General features: G+C 54.0%; 1 protein-coding gene across 3 annotated transcripts in view; it reads left to right on the plus strand.

Annotated features, from left to right (window-relative positions):
* The first annotated feature begins 1,341 nt into the window (after positions 1 to 1,341).
* BCL9L (BCL9 like) overlaps positions 1,342 to 17,221 on the plus strand; it is a 39,696-nt gene continuing 23,816 nt past the window's right edge. For 2 of the 3 annotated variants that reach the window (XM_053367080.1, XM_053367082.1), the window contains exon 1: positions 1,342 to 1,440. The gene's annotated coding sequence lies outside the window, so the exon portion shown is untranslated. The remainder of the gene's footprint in view (positions 1,441 to 17,221) is intronic. The other variant, XM_053367081.1, reaches the window with a different exon arrangement.

Genomic DNA, 17,221 nt, shown 5'->3' on the forward strand with positions numbered 1-17,221 from the left:
GGGCAGGAAAGAAGCAGCCAGGCAGCCCGGACTCCTGGGTTCCGCGATTAAGTCACTCGCTTCCCTTCTCCCACCCGCCACGTGCGCCGCCGTCCCTGTTTATCTTCGGCACAAAACAGCGACGGGCAGCCGGATCTCTGGGTATTTAAAGGGTTCCGTCACTTTCTAAAACTGCCTTTCTCTTTCAACACACCGCGCACCCCATGTGTCCACCAAGTCATGTCCACGCGCTAAGCCTGGCTTATAAACGACCTGGAACCACACTTGTAATCACACTTGCGTGGTTGGTTCAAGGATGTGACGCCGTCACTCGTGAGAAAAGGGTTTCCTTCGCCCTGCCTCACAACACGTGCAGACTCTGATCGATTCCTTAAGCTGGATCCTTGGAGGCGACTTCTAACGACGGGGCGCGCACGTGCCCTCACTCTCCTCCAGGGCCCACGCGCGCCAATGCAACAGGGCCGTCGAACACCCAGCCTTTGTGTTTGCCCTCAAAATTGTCGGACATTCGACGTCTATTACTCCGAACCAAATGCGACGACGATGGGGGGGAAGCCCCAAGCGGTCCTTCCGACGGCCGAGCTCGCTTTGGGCCGCCCACTGAGGAGAGCGGCCGGGAAGCGCTCGGGTGGGCTGGGCTTGTCCTCCCGCCTGCGACGGTGTTGCGCAAGGCGGGCGGATGGTGACAGCAACTCCCGTCGGTGGCCCTTCCGGCCAGCCGTGGGCTACGGCGCTCCCCAGAGCGGGCGGTGCTTGGTGGCGGCCAAGGGCGCTGCAGTTTGCAGTCCGTCGAGGAAGCCAGCTTGCTCGGTTGCCGCCGGTGGCTCCCAGCTGGAGCGCCCCCTTCCAAGCAGGAGTACGGGGCGGCGCCTCTTCTGTCTGGGCAGTTGTGGCCGGCCTGGGGGCGCCGAATTCGCGGCTCGCCCGCCCGGCCGCCCGCCCTTCTGGTTGCCAGCCGGGTGCTGGTCCCCGACAGGCCGCTGGGAGGCCTCGCCGAAGCGGAACCAGGAGGAGGAGGCGGAGGAGGCGGCTCTTATTTTGACACGGCGGCGTCGGCGCCTGCCTGGAGTAGCTCCTCGTCTGAAGCGGAGCGAGCGCTTCTCTTCCCCCCAAATGAGCAGTCGGAGGCGGGCAGAGGCAGGCGGACGCGGCGGCGGGCGCTGCCCGTTGGCACCGGCGGCGTCTTCTGGGCAGGGCGAGGCCGGGCCAGGCGCAGCGGCAGCGCGAAGGGGCGACGCGGGAGCCGCCTCCGCGGCGCGGCCCGGCAAGTGAAAGCGAAAGAGGCGGCCCGGCGGCGCTGGAGGAAGAGGAGGAGAAGGGAAGGACCGGCCGCCGCCGCCGCCGCGCGTCCCGCCTGTCCCCCCGCCTTGCCGAGCAGCAGCAACCGCGGTGCTCCTGCGGCGGCCATGGGCGAGCCCCGCGGCGGCCTCTCCTGAGCAGGTAAGCGGCGGCGGAGCGCCCTGGGCCGAGCGGGGCATTGTTTGGAGCCGCGGTGCCAGGCGAGCGCCGAGCAGGCTGCTTGCTTGCATGCTTGGGCCGCGCCTGGGCTGCCTCGGCGGGCCTCGAGCAGCCCGACCCGGTGGCTGCCCCCGAGACGGCGGCGGGCAAGGTGAGGCCTTCGTGCATGGCCTCTGGGCACCGTCTGCTCGCAGGAAGGAGGCCTGCGCGTCGGGGCGAGCTGCCTTGGGGACGTGACTCGTCCCTCTCGCAGGCAAGACGGGACAGAGCTCCTGTTGCTGCGGCTCCGCTGGCAGCGGCAGGGGTGGCTGCTTGGCTCCCGGCGTGGCTGGGACGGGGGCAGCGTGCCTGCTCCCCTGCCTTTCGGTGCGAGCACCCGGCCACTGTGGAGCAGCTCACCTGGCGCTCCTTAGGGCAACGATGGCAATGGTGCCATTGGCTGAGACCCTCGGAGGGGAAGCTGCATCTTGGCAGGAGGTTTTTGCAGGGGGTTGCGTGTGGAGCTGGGGAGAAGAAATCAGGAAAGCCTTTGGGTGCCAGAACCTGGCCCTGTCTTCCCCAGATGTTGAACTCAAACTCCTCCTGGCTTCTGGAGGGTGTTTCCAGGTGGGACTAAAGCCCTCCTGTGGTAAGAGCCACGTGGTTGTGGTGTCCAGCAGTGCCCTTTGCCACCAAATCCCATGTAGTTTTGTCATCTTCTGCCCGGAGGATCTCTCTCCTGCTGGCCTTCCCAACAAGAGGAACCAGCCCTGGGCAAGGTCTGTTTGTGAGCTTCCTTGGTGTGCCACTGCCATGTTGGGCCTGGAACAAGCCACGTGGTTGTGTGTGACTTGAACAGAGCAGTGGTGATGTCTCTGTCCAGGAGCCCTCTTTGACCTCTGAATGGAGAGGCGCCTGGCACTTATTTCCTGGCTGTAGGCGGGGGCGGGTTTGGATTGTGATCTTCTGCCTGTGAGAACAAGCTGTGTCTTGGTGCGCTACCATAAACCTCACAAGTCTGGAGCTGAGGGATGGCTTTGAAATGTTTTAACATTTTCCCTGGCAGTTGGGGCAGGTGACCTGTTAGGGGGGTGGTCTCTGGACCCAAGCAAGGTGGTTTCAGGAATTGACCCAGTTGAAGGTAGCTGCTGCATGGAGGAGGCTGACTCGGAGTCATGAAAGAGGCCAGCTCTTGGGCTGCTAAGCTGGGCCTGGGGGCCACTGCGGTCCCAGGCTGCCAAAACATCTTGGCAGGCTGACTTGTAATGCCACAGAGTTCTTGCCTTTATACACCTGGGCTACTTGTATGGGTCAAGAAGAAGCAGAGAGGTTATCGGTCTCCCTTGCCAGGCTACCTGAAGGCTCTTATTGCTTTCTGCAGGTGGCCAACCTGGAGGTGACTGGCAAGTCTGCTTTGGGCAACTGGGCTGCCTGATTTGTGCTTTTGCCTCTGCTTACACTGGGGCATGATTCCTTCCTGGCAGATTTGGGCAGGGTGATCCAGAGTAAGTTCCACAATGTTCTGGGAGTCTTCTTCTCCCCACACTTTGCCTGCACAGGATGATTGCAGCCCTAGGTGGCAGGCAGGCACTTGCAGGCTGCTAGCAGCGGCACAAAACTTCCAACTTCCTGGGAATCATCTGGCTTCCCTCCACTCAGATCTTTGGCCTGTTTCTCTGCCCTTCCCCCACCCCCTGTGGTGTCAAGGTGCTGCTTCTGCCACCAGGGAGGTGGTTTGCAGACAAGGCTGCTTATTGGCACTAGCTAGTCATCTGGTCATAGGTTCAGGAGTGCCAGCGATAGAGAGACATGCACCTGAGAGATGCATCCACGAATTGCATGTGACGCTGTGGGGTCCCGGGGTGCACCTCTCAGATTGTGTGGCCCCACTCTTTGCATAACCAAAAAGCCTTGGCCCAGCCTTGACAGGGATGTTGGATGGGCTGGGTTAGCCTACCTCATTATGTGTGCAAAAAATCATATTCTTTATTTTGGTAGATGTGGCTGGGGGGGCGAGGGGAGCAGAATTCCATTTAGCCAAATGGGCACTGTGGCTGTTGGTGGTGAGATAGACCAGTCCATGCTACAGCTGGTGCTTTGCAGTCATCTGGACTCATAGGACTGTTGTTATTCTCTGGATCACTCATGCTAATGATCTCTCACCTGGCACTAAGGAGAGTGCTGCCTGTTCCATCTTCAGGACTCTAAAGGTGCCCTGGCAGGGAGCATATCCAGGACTGAGCTGTAAGGCCTTGTGGGTGGCCATGTGCACTGTTTGCTGAGCCACAGGCTCTGTTTGCTGAATGTCTGAGGACAGCATCCCCCCCTCTCAATTCCTTTGCATGTTCTCTTTCTTGGCACTGTTTGTAGCAGACACTGTGTGTCTCCTGGTATTGGGTTGCCTCTCCTTGGAAGCGGCTGCATGCTTAGGCTTTGAGTGTCTTTCCATTGTGCCCCCTCCTGTCTTGGGCTGGACCAAGTCCCTCTGCCACTGAACTCCTGAGATTCTCCTGGTCTTGTTTTCTGCCTCTAGTTGTGGGGTTGTAGAGTGCATCCTCTGCCACACACATGCCTCTGTGGTGTGAAGATGAGCATTTGGCTTTGGGGAAGGGGTGCTGAGGCCAAAACAATGAAGCTGTGAACTGTTGAGTGGGCAAAGTGTGTGAGCTTGCTCCAACAGCTAGGCACGACACACTTGTCCCTGCAGTATATATTGGTTAAAACTCAGAAACTGGCCAAGAGCAGGGCAGTGAGAGGTTGAAACGTGATTGCTTTTTGTCCTTTTCTGATAATCTTCTTGATCTTCTGCTTTAGGCCCAAGCAGGCAGCCTAAGTGGGACTTAGAGGGCTAGAAACCTGGCTGGCGTTTTTGGGTTTCAGCAGTAGCTAATGAAGGCAGCAGTTTCCATTGCTTTCAGCTCAAAATTGCCCTGACCTTCTGCCTTGACACTTCATGGATTCCTGGGTTTCTGTCTCTGCTGTCTCTTGGAGAATTTTAGTGCACCTCTTTCCTTTCTCGCCACCCGTATTGGTAGGTTTGCTCTTGTGTAGTTCTTCAAGAGGGGAGCAGGTAGAATTTGATCCAGGGAATGGCTGCAAAGGGGTTCCTTACTCTACTGGGGTGGTTCAGCTGTTGAATGATACTAGGGTGATATCCTCAGTCCCAGCAGGATACTCTTTGCCCAAAGGGCTGGGTAAAAACTTTGTGGAGAAGGAAGGGATATAAAGAACTGGTTGTACTAAATCAGACATCCAGCTCAGGAGTGGCTGGCAGTGGGTTCCCCAGGGTTTTAGGATGGGGCAAACTAAGATGCTCTACCACTGAGCCTTTGAGACAGGACGTATGTGCCCTCCCAGCCATTGAGTATGGGGATTGATGGAATTCCATTGCTACCTCTGCTGCATCCTGGATTCCAAATTTCTGCAGGCATCTTGTGATAGTGCTCCTCCCGCAAATGTGGCTGGGCCTCACCCAGAGCAGGCTGCCTCCTATTGAGACAACCAGGAGGAAGAGGAGGAGGGGGAAAGAACCGTTTGCCAGCTGGGCTTTGGCCTCAGGGTGTTGCTGTTGGGTGTTGGGCAAGACAAGTTGAGCCTGGCTGGAACTGCCACGGCTGCACCAGTGGCCAGCAGCGGTGGGTTGACGGGCTGAAAGCAGCTTGTGTCCTGCCTGCCTGCTTGACTGTGGCCTGGTTTGAACTCCTCCCTGGCAAAGGAATCCACTGGGCCAGGCAGGCAAGCCGAGCTCCCACCAGCCCAAACAGGAGCTGCCACCTAAAGTCTCTGGGGCCTGGTGCAATGCCCAGCAAATCATCGTTGCTTGTGGAGGTCTCTGCTGGGGGTGGGAGCGGTGAAGAGTATGTGTATGTGTTTCTTGGGGGGGGGGGGATGTGCAGCTTGGAATCGGCTCTTTGCATGGCAAGAAAAGTGCTGAGTCGAGGCTTTCCAAGCGACTGTGGCCAAAGCCCAGCTTGGCTGCCAGAAGCAACAGAGCTGGAATTTCCTCTGCCGGGTGCCAGCTCATCTCAGGCTGGCCAATGTGTCTGCGACAGGGCCAGGGTGGTGGGGGGGAGGGAGGGGGGCTCCTGGAATGGGAGGGGGGCTTGATGAGAAGCCAAGGACTACCCCCCTCCTCTTCTTCCTCCTCTTGCTTTATGCCTGGTTCTTATTTTCTCTCCCAGGACTGAGCTGTTTTGCATTAGGAGGAGGAGGAGAAGGCTGCGTCCCTCCCTCCTATTCCTGCCCTGCTCCAGGGGCTCCCCATGCAGCTGCTAATGAGCTGAGCCTCCTCGTCTTCTCTCTTCTAAACCCCCCCCCCCCATCTTTGGCTTCACTTGGAAAATTTTACAGCCTTTTTCTGAAGGGAGGAAATGCCAGTAACGGCTGTCTCTTGTTTTTATGAGGGGGTCCCAGCTGAAAGGGGAGAGACCAGGGTGGGGGCTAATGTAGCCCAGCCGCTCCCAGTTCTCAAGAATCGCTTCTAATGAGGAGCAAGGCTGTGCTGGTTTTATGGGTAGGATCCTGGCCATAGAAGTGATGGAGACTGGTGAGTGGGTGGGTGTCTGTCAAGGGAGGGCAGCGTTCTAGGTGTCAGCCAGCGACCTGAGACCCCTGCCAGTAGCTCAGTTGGTTAGAGTGGGTGCTGATAACACCAAGGTTGCAGGTTTGATCCCCTTATGGGACAGTCTCATATTCTTCCATTGCGGGGGGTTGGACTGGATGACCCACGGAGTCCCTTCCAACTTTACAATTCAATGATTCAATGTTGGATTAAAGGAGTATGGAGCAGGGATGTGATGCTCTAACACAGAGTTTAGGGACGCTCTTTGGACCCTTCACAGGGAGTTGGAGACTCATGTTTGGATGACTCACACAACTCTTCCCGGATCTTTCATAAGTTTTCACTCTTATCAGCTTCACATCCATTTCAAGTCGCCGGCCTCCTTCCCCATCTCGGACTTGCTTCTAACCTCTGTTAGTTGGTTATGCTCTCCTCTGAATCTTCAGCAGCCTCTTCGGGGGGGGTGTGCCCTCAGTGCAGCATGGTGGTACCAGCCCCTTAGCTGGTGCTTAAATGAAGCAGCTGCCACTAACTTCCAGGGCTTTGAAGAGGTTGCTCCGGCTTGGGCAGCCTAGAACGGAACCCACCTTTGGGGCTGTTATCTCAGTTTGTTGTGGCTCTCCTCCCCTTCATTGTGAAGAGGCCAGGCTGCCCCTCCCAGCTGCCCCCACATGCTACCTGGCTGCCAGATGGATGTATTTGAGCATGTGCAGGTACAGCATTTGTAAGGAGACACGGTGGCCAGCAGCCACACAAACCTCTGCAGCAGTGTTAGAAATTTGCCGGGTGCCAGGCACATTTTGAATGTGGCTGTCGGCCACTTGCGACCAAGTGAAGATGCCTGGGTGCCAGGAATGTCTCCATCATCTCGACGTGCATGCCTGGGGATCCTTGGATCTCGACTGTTTTCACACACTAGCAGCACATCCTGTAGAATTCTATCTGATATTTTATCTGCACAATCGGGATGAATTTCAGGAACCAAAAAGTCGTATTGAAAAATATGACTTAGGAGCCGCCTGGCCCCAAAGTGGCAGCTAGGCATTCCGTTTTGGTGACTGTAACCCTGGTTTAAGGAGCCATTTGGTGCCTATCTTATACAGTGGTACCTCGGGTTACAAACGCTTCAGGTTACAGACTCCGCTAACCCAGAAATAGTACCTTGGGTTAAGAACTTTGCTTCAGGATGAGAACGGCGGCGGCGCGGTGGCAGCGGGAGGCCCTATTAGCTAAAGTGGTGCTTCAGGTTAAGAACAGTTTCAGGTTAAGAATGGACCTCCAGAACGAATTAAGTTCTTAACCCGAGGTACCACTGTAAATCTAAGTTGCTAACACCTCTCTGCAGACAGCAAATAACCACAAGGGGGGGTGGGGTGTGTGTGTTGTGTTGGATCACACGGAGGGGCTTGATACTTTGGTGTGTCCTGTGGCCCACCTTGATTTTATTGTTTCACCTTTTTGTAAGCCCTTTAAGGGTTTTGTTGTTGTTTACAATCAAGTGGTATATAAATTTTATGAAATAAATAATAGGGGTAGGTTGACTTGACCCTTAATTGTCTTGAGCTTCTGGATGGCTGCTCATGAATTGAGGTTGAATCCTGACAAGACAGAAGTACTATTCTTGGGGGACAGGGGGCGGGCTGGTGTGGAGGACTCCCTGGTCCTGAATGGGGTAACTGTGCCCCTGAAGAACCAGGTGAGCAGCCTGGGAGTCATTTTGGACTCACAGCTGTCCATGGAGGCACAGGTCAATTCTGTGTCCAGGGCAGCTGTCTACCAGCTCCATCTGGTATGCAGGCTGAGACCCTACCTGCCTGCAGACTGTCTCACCAGAGTGGTGCATGCTCTAGTTACCTCCCACTTGGACTACTGCAGTGTGCTCTATGTGGGGCTATCTTTGAAGGTGACTCAGAAATTGCAATTAATCCAGAATGCGGCAGCTAGACTGGTGACTGGGAGTGGCCGCCGGGACTATATAACACTGGTCCTGAGAGACCTACATTGGCTCCCAGTATGTTTCCAAGCACAATTCAAAGTGTTGGTGCTGACCTTTAAAGCCCTAAACGGCTTCGGCCCAGTATACCTGAAGGAGCGTCTCCACCCCAACCATTCAGCCCGGACACCGAGATCCAGCGCCGAGGGCCTTCTGGCGGTTCCCTCACTGCGAGAAGTGAGGTTACAGGGAACCAGGCAGAGGGCCTTCTCGGTAGTGGCACCTGCCCTGTGGAACGCCCTCCCCTCAGATGTCAAGGAAATAAGCAAATAGCCTGAAGGCAGCCCTGTTTAGGGAAGTTTTTAATGTTTAATGCTGTATTATGTTTTTAATATTTGATTGGGAGCCGCCCTCAGTGGCTGGGGAAACCCAGCCAGATGGGCGGAGTATAAATAAATTGTATTATTATTATTATTATTATTATTATTATTATTATTAGTCTGGCTTTGCAGTTTCAGGCTGTTTTGATTGCAGACGCGCTTATCCCAAACATAGTTAACAGAATCCGTCCCATCTTTGCACATACAGTAGACATTCCTCCAGGGCTCTCCTCTGCTCCAGGACTGATTGATGTGGAACCTCCAATAGATGCCTCTCTGTTGGGATGGTACTGAGGCATAGCTCTTGGTTTTGTTTTTAAACCAATGCAGCAATTGTGGTGATTGCTTGGAGTCCACAGTTCCTCTGCATTCTGAGGCAGATGCCCTGGAAGGCTTGGTCAACAATCTTGATGAGCTATTGGCTGCTGAACTATTTAGGCCTGAGCTTCTCTGTTGATTATTGTCAAGAGCTCTAGGCTCCAAATGCAGATAAAAGCCAGCTTGCATGGCTTAAACTTGGAGATAGGAGAGAGTTAGGAACTCAATAAGTCTTTCTTTCTCCACTAATGTTGAAAGAATTATTTCTCATTATAAAGCTATTGAAATTATACGTGGCTCTTCCTCTCCTTGTTGGGGGACAAGCATTCTGTTGAAATAAGAAACGAGCCTGGGGAGGGGAGGACTTGTTCAGACTAGGGTGGAAGAAGGCTGTGTGGGTGGGGCTTTAAATTCCTCCAAGAGTTGAGGAATCTCCCCCCCCCCCAGTCATGTCGATTCAGGTAATGGGAGGCTTCCGTCAGTGTTGGTGCTGACCTTTAAACCCCTAAACGGCCTCGGTCCACTATACCTGAAGGAGCGTCTCCACCCCCATTGTTCTGCCCGGACACTGAGGTCCAGCGCTGAGGGCCTTCTGGCGGTTCCCTCATTGCGAGAAGCAAAGCTACAGGGAACCAGGCAGAGGGCCTTCTTGGTAGTGGCGCCCGCCCTGTGGAACGCCCTTCCAGCAGATGTCAAAGCGATAAACAACTACCTGACATTCAGAAGACATCTTAAGGCAGCTCTCTTCAGGGAAGTTTTTAACGTGTGGTATTTTACTGTATTTTTGGTTTCTATGGAAGCCGCCCAGAGTGGCTGGGGAGGCCCAGCCAGATGGGCGGGGTATAAATAATAAATTATTATTATTATTATTATTATTATTATTATTATTATTATTAATCAAAGCAGTTTGATCGATTAAAACTAGCAGCTGCATTTCTAAGCCTTGCATGTCATGCCTGCTTTGTGAATTCTCCCTTGTTGGGATACTGGCTGCAAAGATGATCTTCTTAGCCACCTCTTTGTGTCACACATGCACAGGTGACCAAGTTTTCCATTGATGGCAAGAACAACCTAGCATTTCTTGCTGGGATGGGGAGTGGAGACTGCATTGGTCTTAATGCCTTTTTTGTGGATTCCCCCTCTGTATAGCACTGGGTGGTACCCACCTCCAGGTATGTTGCCAGTGCTAGTGTAGCAGCAGGAATTGTACTTAACAAGTTTATGTTAGCCGTTATGATTTAGTCCTCAGTCTTTCCATGTTGAGGTCCTGCATTGCAGGGGTTGGACTAGATGACCCTCAGGGTCCCTTCCAACTCTGCAATTCTGATTCTATGGTCTCTGGCTCCTTCCTTCCAGCATGCCTTTGGTATTGCACCCGTTCTTCATAAATTGCTCCTCTGTAAGACAGACAGAGTTTCTGAGGTGTGCCTAGCATGGGCTGAGATTGAGGATTTGGTGAGAGACTTTAGGTGTGTTTGCACAGCTCACTGATATGTAGTATCTCCTAGGGCCAAGGTCTTCTGATTACAAGGGGGAGAGTTTCCGAAGGGGCGTACCATCCTCCCCCACTGGGTGTGGGTCAGGAGGCAGATTACGGGCGGGTGGCATTGTGGGGAGGGGGTCTGGGGGAGGCAGCTGCTTGAATGCTCTGGCACATAGCTGTAGAAGCCCACCCATGAGCCACCTCTTTCTCCCCTCCTGCAGTTCAAAGCAACGTTCCATGCCAGAACACAGCAGGGAACGAAACAGGCAGCTGGGCAAAAAAGGATGCAGAGGATTTGAGCGAATGAGCCAAAATGCAACCTGCATGGAGGAGATTGAGAAGGGGGTGGATTTGGCATGTGTTGTGTTTGTGAATCACAGTGGCTCTGCTCAGCTGCTTAGTGCCACTTGCAGCGGCAACCTGGGAGCCACAGGTGTGCTGCCACCTTGGGTTCCATGATAGGAGAAAGGTGAGATACTTGCAGAAGGGAGAAATAAAATAATAATAATAATTTATTATTTGTACCCCGCCCATCTGGCTGGGTTTCCCCAGCCACTCTGGGCAGCTTCCAACAAAGACCAAATATACACTAAAATGTCACACATTAAAAACTTCCCCGAACAGGGCTGCCTTCAGACGTCTTCTGAATGTCAGATAGTTGTTTATCTTTTTGACATCTGATAGGAGGACGTTCCACAGTGCAAGCGCCACTACCGAGAAGGCCCTCTACCTGGTTCCCTGTAGCTTTGCTTCTCGCAATGAGGGAACCGCCAGAAGGCCCTTGGCACTGGACATCAGTGTCCGGGCTGAATAATGGGGGTGGAGACGCTCCTTCAGGTATACTGGGCTGAGGCTGTTTAGGGCTTTAAAGGTCAACACCAACACTTTGAATTGTGCTTGGAATTGTGCCATGATGAGGAACTTGCCCTGGGCTAGCCGCAGCTTGGGCAACCTTTGGGGTTCCACCTGTGTGTGACTTTTTATCTTTGGGTTGGGTGTGTCCCTGAACCCACTAGGCGGGCTCTGTCCTGTTATGCCACGCACTGGCAGAGACACTCTGCTCTCTCAAGAGTGTTGGGAGAGGCAGAGAGCACAGCGCATGGTCTAAAGTGCCAAGGCTTCAGCTGGGCAGAATCTGGCTGGTCTGGCCCACCCAAAGTGCCCTTTGGAGGGGATCTCTTTGTAGCTCGGCTTGTTTTTCTGCCTGGCCGGGGAAGGGGGTGGGTGGGCAGTGACTGCCTCCCACATCTCCTGTGCCATAAAATGGAGCATAGGGGGGTGTTGTTCTGTCAGCTCAGGAGGCTTTCCTTCTGTGAAAAGAAGCCGGAGGGGAGGGAAGTGGGACTGGCCAGGCCAAGCCAGTCTGGCCACTTCTGCTTTCCAGGGGTGGGAATGTTCTCAAGCCCCCCCTCCACCCCGCTGCCTTCCGGGCCTCTCCTCCTGCCCTTTGTGTGTTCTGCAGGCGCAGGGGCAGATGCCTGGCTGCCTGCAGAGGCTGCGGTTCTCTCCGGCATCAGCTGCTCCCAGTCGTCGTGGATGAGCGTCAGGCAGAGGAAGTGTGCTGCCCTGGGTGGAGGGAGGCCTCGCGCCAGTCCCCCCTCTCGGTCTCGCCTCTTTCCTTCTGTCAGGAATGCAGCTTGGGAAGGCAATTTGATTTGGCAGCTGAGGCCAGCCCAGCAGTGAGGGACAGGGTTGGGGGCGGGCAGGCAGCAGGCAGCTACTGCTGCAAATGTGAGCACACATTTTGCAGAACTGGACCAGCGGCAGCGGTGCAGGCGGCTGCTGCTCCCAGTGGGGCAGGATAGGGAGTGCTGGAGCTCCACCCGCTGACCACTGGAAGCCCTCCTCTCTGTGGCTGGGGGGGGATTTCCTCAGGGTCTGCCCACAAGTTTTTGTTTTGTTTTGTTTTTTATTTCTGCAGCCTTCAGGGTGGTTCAACACCTCCCTTTAAAGGAACACACACACACACAAGACTCTTGGGATGCTCCATTCCGTCCCAGGTGATTCTCTGGCTTGCATAGTGCAGTTTGTGAGGTGCCATTCCTGCTCAGCTAGGGCTGGGGCCTGAGGCTCCTGCTGCCTGGTTGGGGGAAGCAGGAATAAACCTACTTTCAGGGAGGGGGCATGGCTACCTCCCCCTCTCTGGCTCCAGCTGTGTGGACTACAGTGGGCAAGAGAACCAAGTACCTTTCCTTCCCAGCTCCTGCTCTGTGTTGGAAATCAGCTGTCAGCTTTGAGCCACCTGCACCTGCTGCTGTTACCAATTTTCTGTGGCTGTAGAGCAGGTTGGGTTGGGTCATCCTGAATGCAGGTTATCTGTGCCTTTCCCAGGGTGCTCCCTCTGGAGGTGCTGTTGGTGTCAGAAAGCCTTGCCAGCAGTGCGGTTCAACCCTGCTCACCAGCAGTTCCTAACTCTGATGGATATGTTCTGCCTCCACTGTCAGAGATGGCGTGCTTCTGAATATAGTGATACCTTGGTTCTCAAACTTAATCCGTTCCGGGAGTCCGTTAAGACTCCCGAAACCATTCGAAAACCAAGGTGCGGCTTCCGATTGGCTGCAGAAGCTTCCTGCACTCAAGCGGAATCGCATTGGGCGTTCGACTTCCGAAAAACGTTGGCAAACTGGAACACTTACTTCCGGGTTTTTGGTGTTCGGGAGCCAATTTGTTCGACAACTAAGCCATTCGGGAACCAAGGTACCACTGTACCAGTTTCTGGTTAGCCCCTATGAGAACTGGATGCAGGACTAAATGGGCTATTGCTCTTCTTGTGTTCTTACCTGCTTGGGAAGAGATGATCTTAGGCAGTGGTGCTGTTAAGTCATTTCAAACTCTAGACTAGATAGTCTTATGCGACATCCCCCTTCCAGGGTTAGAAACTCAGGTATCTAAGCTAGGTGCCAAGTGACTCCTTAAACCAAGGTTACAATTGCCAAAATGGAATGCCTAGTTGCCATTTTCGGGTAAGACTGCTCTAATATCTTATTTTCCAAACAATAGACTGACAGCTTGATTCTCAGTTAAATGTTTGGTTAGTTCAGATGACAATTTGAGCTAGTTAAGAACTTGGGGAACTTAAAGAAGAAAAGTCGCTTGATCCAAGGACAGCCCACACATATAATTGACCTTTTACAATGTTGACTGCTCGTGCTCAAGCTGCATAGAAAAAGCATTTTGGTTCTTGAAATTAATTCTGATGGTGCAGACAAAATATAACTGATAGAATTCTACAGGATGGGGTATTAGTGTGTGAAAACAGTTTAGATCCAGTGATCCCCAGGTATTCATTTCAAGATGGTGGAGATAGCAGGTGCTATCCTGGTGCCCAGGCATCTTCACTTGGCTACAAGTGGTCGAAAACCAGGTGCAAAATGCGCCTGGCTAATTTCGAACACTGCCCTTCCCCTGCTTTAGATGATGACGTGTATTACTTCACTTACTGCCAATGTGGTTAGCCTGCCCTGAGACTGCATTTGGGGCCCCTTCCGCTAATTCTTCTGAACAGAGAGCCCTGACTCTGCTGGCACCCCTGGTATTAGTGCTCTGCATCTCCTCACTGAAAATGATTGTGTTTCATGGGATGGCTGGACAGGATGCAAGCCTTTACATGACTTTCTGGATAGAAAGAAGCTGATTGCATGCCATGGGAGATGGGCAAGGGGAGCAGGCCAACATTACCTAGTGGGATCTGGGGCAGGCTGGAAGGAGTGTGGCATTTTCAGGAGGTGGAGCAGGTAGTTGTCATGGACTGGCTGGATGCAGAGAAGTAGTGGCAAGCCCCAGCTGGGTAATCCCCAAGGGGGAAAAGGCTCAGACCCAGGGCATTGGTGGTGAGAAGACAATGAGTGGTCAGAGGGAGAAGACTGGAAGGAGGAGGAAGCTGAAGAGGTAACAGGATTCAGTAAGCAGGGAGAGGCTGGGAGACAGAGTAGGCCTGATTCAGAGGCTGGAGTGGAGGGCAGGGGCCAGTAGACAGAGATGAGGTAGGCTGCTAGAGAATCCAGGGAATCTCCCCCTGCTGCTGCAACCAGCTCTCCTCACTCTCCCAGAACATGCAGAGAGATGAAGAGGGCAGAGGAGAGTCTGGTTGTGTGCAGGCACAGTCTCTGGTTGTTTGGGGGAAACCCTGGAGGGGAGGGGACTTAGGCATCTGTGGAAAGGCGGGGACCTTCAGTCCTTGCAACTGTCTCATTGGGGCAAGGCCTACCGGGAAGAGTTGCTGGGATCAGTAGGCCTGCACTGTTTTGGTTTCTTTGAATAAAGAGTTAACTTCACTGACACCAGTGTTTTGTTATTGCTGACCTTCACCTGACTCCGGCTCCTGACAGTAGTGGGCGGTGTGCTGCCTTAGCCTGGGGCCTTAGAGTTCCCTGGGAACTAGAGAGCACTTGGCTAAGGACCTCCTGGGCATGTGGGGTGGGGAATTGTCACTGCCCTTGCTTCGCAGCTGTGTGGGGCACTGATGATGGGGACAGAGAGCTTCATCACAAGTGCAGGAGGGTAGACTTCCTGCGTATATTGTGGGAGCTATCTTTGCCCTCTGCTGGAGCCCACATGCATTTCTTTTGCCCTGTCTGCGTTGCACGGGGGGCTCCTTTGCCACACCAGCCTGCTTCTGCTTCCGTGTTTGTGTTCCTGCCTCTAATGCTGCTCAGCATGTAAAGGATTGGGCCTGCCACTGAAGTCTCATCTTTCTCTGCTTCCGTCTCCGCTGGAAGTGGGGCTGATGCAATCAGCAACGTCAGGGGAACTCTGGATTGCCTTGAGAATGTGTTGCTGGTTGCAGTTCAGTAAGTGGTACAGCTGTCCACCGTGATAACATCCCGCCATGCTGCCCTCGAGTGACCTTACACGCTGCTCCAGTCAGAGCTGGGATATCCTACTTTGGGGGGTGGAGAAGGGAAGAGAATATAAGTTGGAGAAGTGCAGAGATGGACCAATAACCCTGGAAGCATGCTGTGTGCATGCACACAACATTTTCTGAGGAAGGAGCAATATTCTATTCTCATTGGGCTGCCTCCTTCCTTCCTTCCTTCCCTCCCTCCCTCCCTCCCTCCCTCCCTCTCTCCCTCCACTGCTGGGGGCTGAAGCATCCTATCCATGGAAAACCCGCATGTGCCCAGGCTTAAGTCTGGGCCAATAAGGAGTCAGCTTTAGATATGTTCTGATGTGCCCCAAAGTGCAGGTTTTGAGTGCTGCTTGCTTTTGGGTAGGCGACTGTCTGCAGGTGGGTGAATCTGCAGCCTGCTGCCCACCTCTGCCATCTGCTGCTTCTGTTGCATGTCTTCAGGATTCTCTCCCTCTCCCCCCTCCCTCCACCCTGGAAGGCCAACTGTCCCTGCTGGGACTGAACAGAGCTTGTTGGCTGCTTCCTGCAATGGGTTAAGAAAGCCACAGCTTGCTCAGTGCGGTAGGAGGGGGTGTTAGCAGTTTGCTCCAGTTGGCGTCTTTCCCAGAGTGCTTTGGAAAAGCACTGACCTTAGACCCTCAGTACAAACTCAGCCCAGCACGTGGGAGGCAGAAATTGCTCCCAGACCTTCAGGCTCCTGCCTGCAAGAGACGCCTGCCACAAAGCAGCCATTTTCTTGCTCCAGAGCAGGCTTCCTTGCCTCGAACTCCTTCTTCCTCTGCTGGGCTCGAGCATGGGCTTGGGGCTCGGGGTGAGGTGGCACTGGGCAGTGCCACAACAGTCCTGTGGAGCAGGCAGGCAGTCACCACTACACTTAGTAGAGAGCTGTCCCATGTGTGGGGTCTCACACATTTTGGTGTGTCCTGCTCTGCTCAGGGTTACATTTGCATGGCACACAGCCAGTCCTTCCCCATTGCAGGGCTGAAGCTGCTCTGCAAGAGCCACATATTTTATCCTGGGTTGACATTCTGCAACCGAGGGCTTGTTTGTTTTATTTGAGCTATTTATATACTGCTTAATCACCGGGATTTCTTGCTCTAAGGGGCTAGTGCATCGCAAACGAAATAACCTGTCCCGGATAGAACTCTGTGGGGGAAGCTTTGGAGAAACCCAAGAAGCTGTCCAAGCTCTCGGTCCACCTAGCTTGGCATTGTCTTCGCTGCACTGACTGGCAGCTGCTCCCCCTAATTTTCAGGCAGGAGTTTTCCCCAGTTCTACCTGGGGATTGAACCTGGCCCTTATGTATGCAGAGTTGATGCTCTGCCATTAAGCCGGTGCCACCAGGGGGTACCTGCTATGAAGCAGGCAGCTCCTGGCCCCCAGCAGCAGCAGCAGCAGCAACCCTGTGTAAATGCCTTCTGGAGCCAGGGAACCTTTCCTAGTGTCATTAATAGAAAATCGTCTCCTTTTTGCGCTCAGGGAAACTAGGAGCGCCCTGGGAAGGGATGCCACAAGCCACAGTTTAGCACTCAGTTCCCGCCTGCAGTGTTCTCCTGCCCATGGCTGATGCAGGATCCGCTCCTTGCTCTGCCCGCCCCCAAGCCCCACTGCTTACCCCCACCGGTTCCCGGCTGCAGAAAGTGTTTTGTTTTTAACTGTGCATGGCAGGCAACCAAGCTGGCTGAGTCAGTGAGCTGGCTGGCCACCAGAAATCAAACTGTGGTTTCTCCCCCTTTTCCCTCCCGCCTGGATTTTTTCTTTCTTTCTTCACTTAGCGACAGTTTCGTGTATGCACAACAAAGCTCTTGCTGCCTCCGCTCCCCTCTTGGGGCTGGAACAAGTGTGAGCTGGTTGGATTCCTCCATGGGGAGAGCAAGCTGGGTGGCAGCAGCAGCAGCAGCATTTGGTATTTCGGCACCGGGTGGAAAGAGCAGCCAGCTCCAGCCAGAGGGACTTCACTCTCTCTGAAAGCCCTGAGCATCCTGCCGGCCCCCAGCGGGTCTTGCAGGAAGGGACCTCTTGGGCCAGCCCTTGCTGGCTGGTGCTAGGTCCCCAGCGAGGAAGACCTCTCTGCTCCTTGGCTGTTCTGCATTCAGTGCCAATGCTTGTGTAGTGCCAGCGGGCACTTGCTTCCTTAGGCAAGGCACTGCCGGTGGGGGGGGGGAGCTCCCTCTTTGTTTAAAAACAGCATCACCAAGCCTTGTAGCATCTTGAAAGCCTAACAGATTTATTATGGCACAGGCCTTTGTAGATTAAAACC

The sequence above is a fragment of the Podarcis raffonei genome, chromosome 15 (genome assembly GCF_027172205.1).
Source record: "Podarcis raffonei isolate rPodRaf1 chromosome 15, rPodRaf1.pri, whole genome shotgun sequence".
Classification (NCBI taxonomy): Eukaryota; Metazoa; Chordata; class Lepidosauria; order Squamata; family Lacertidae; genus Podarcis; species Podarcis raffonei.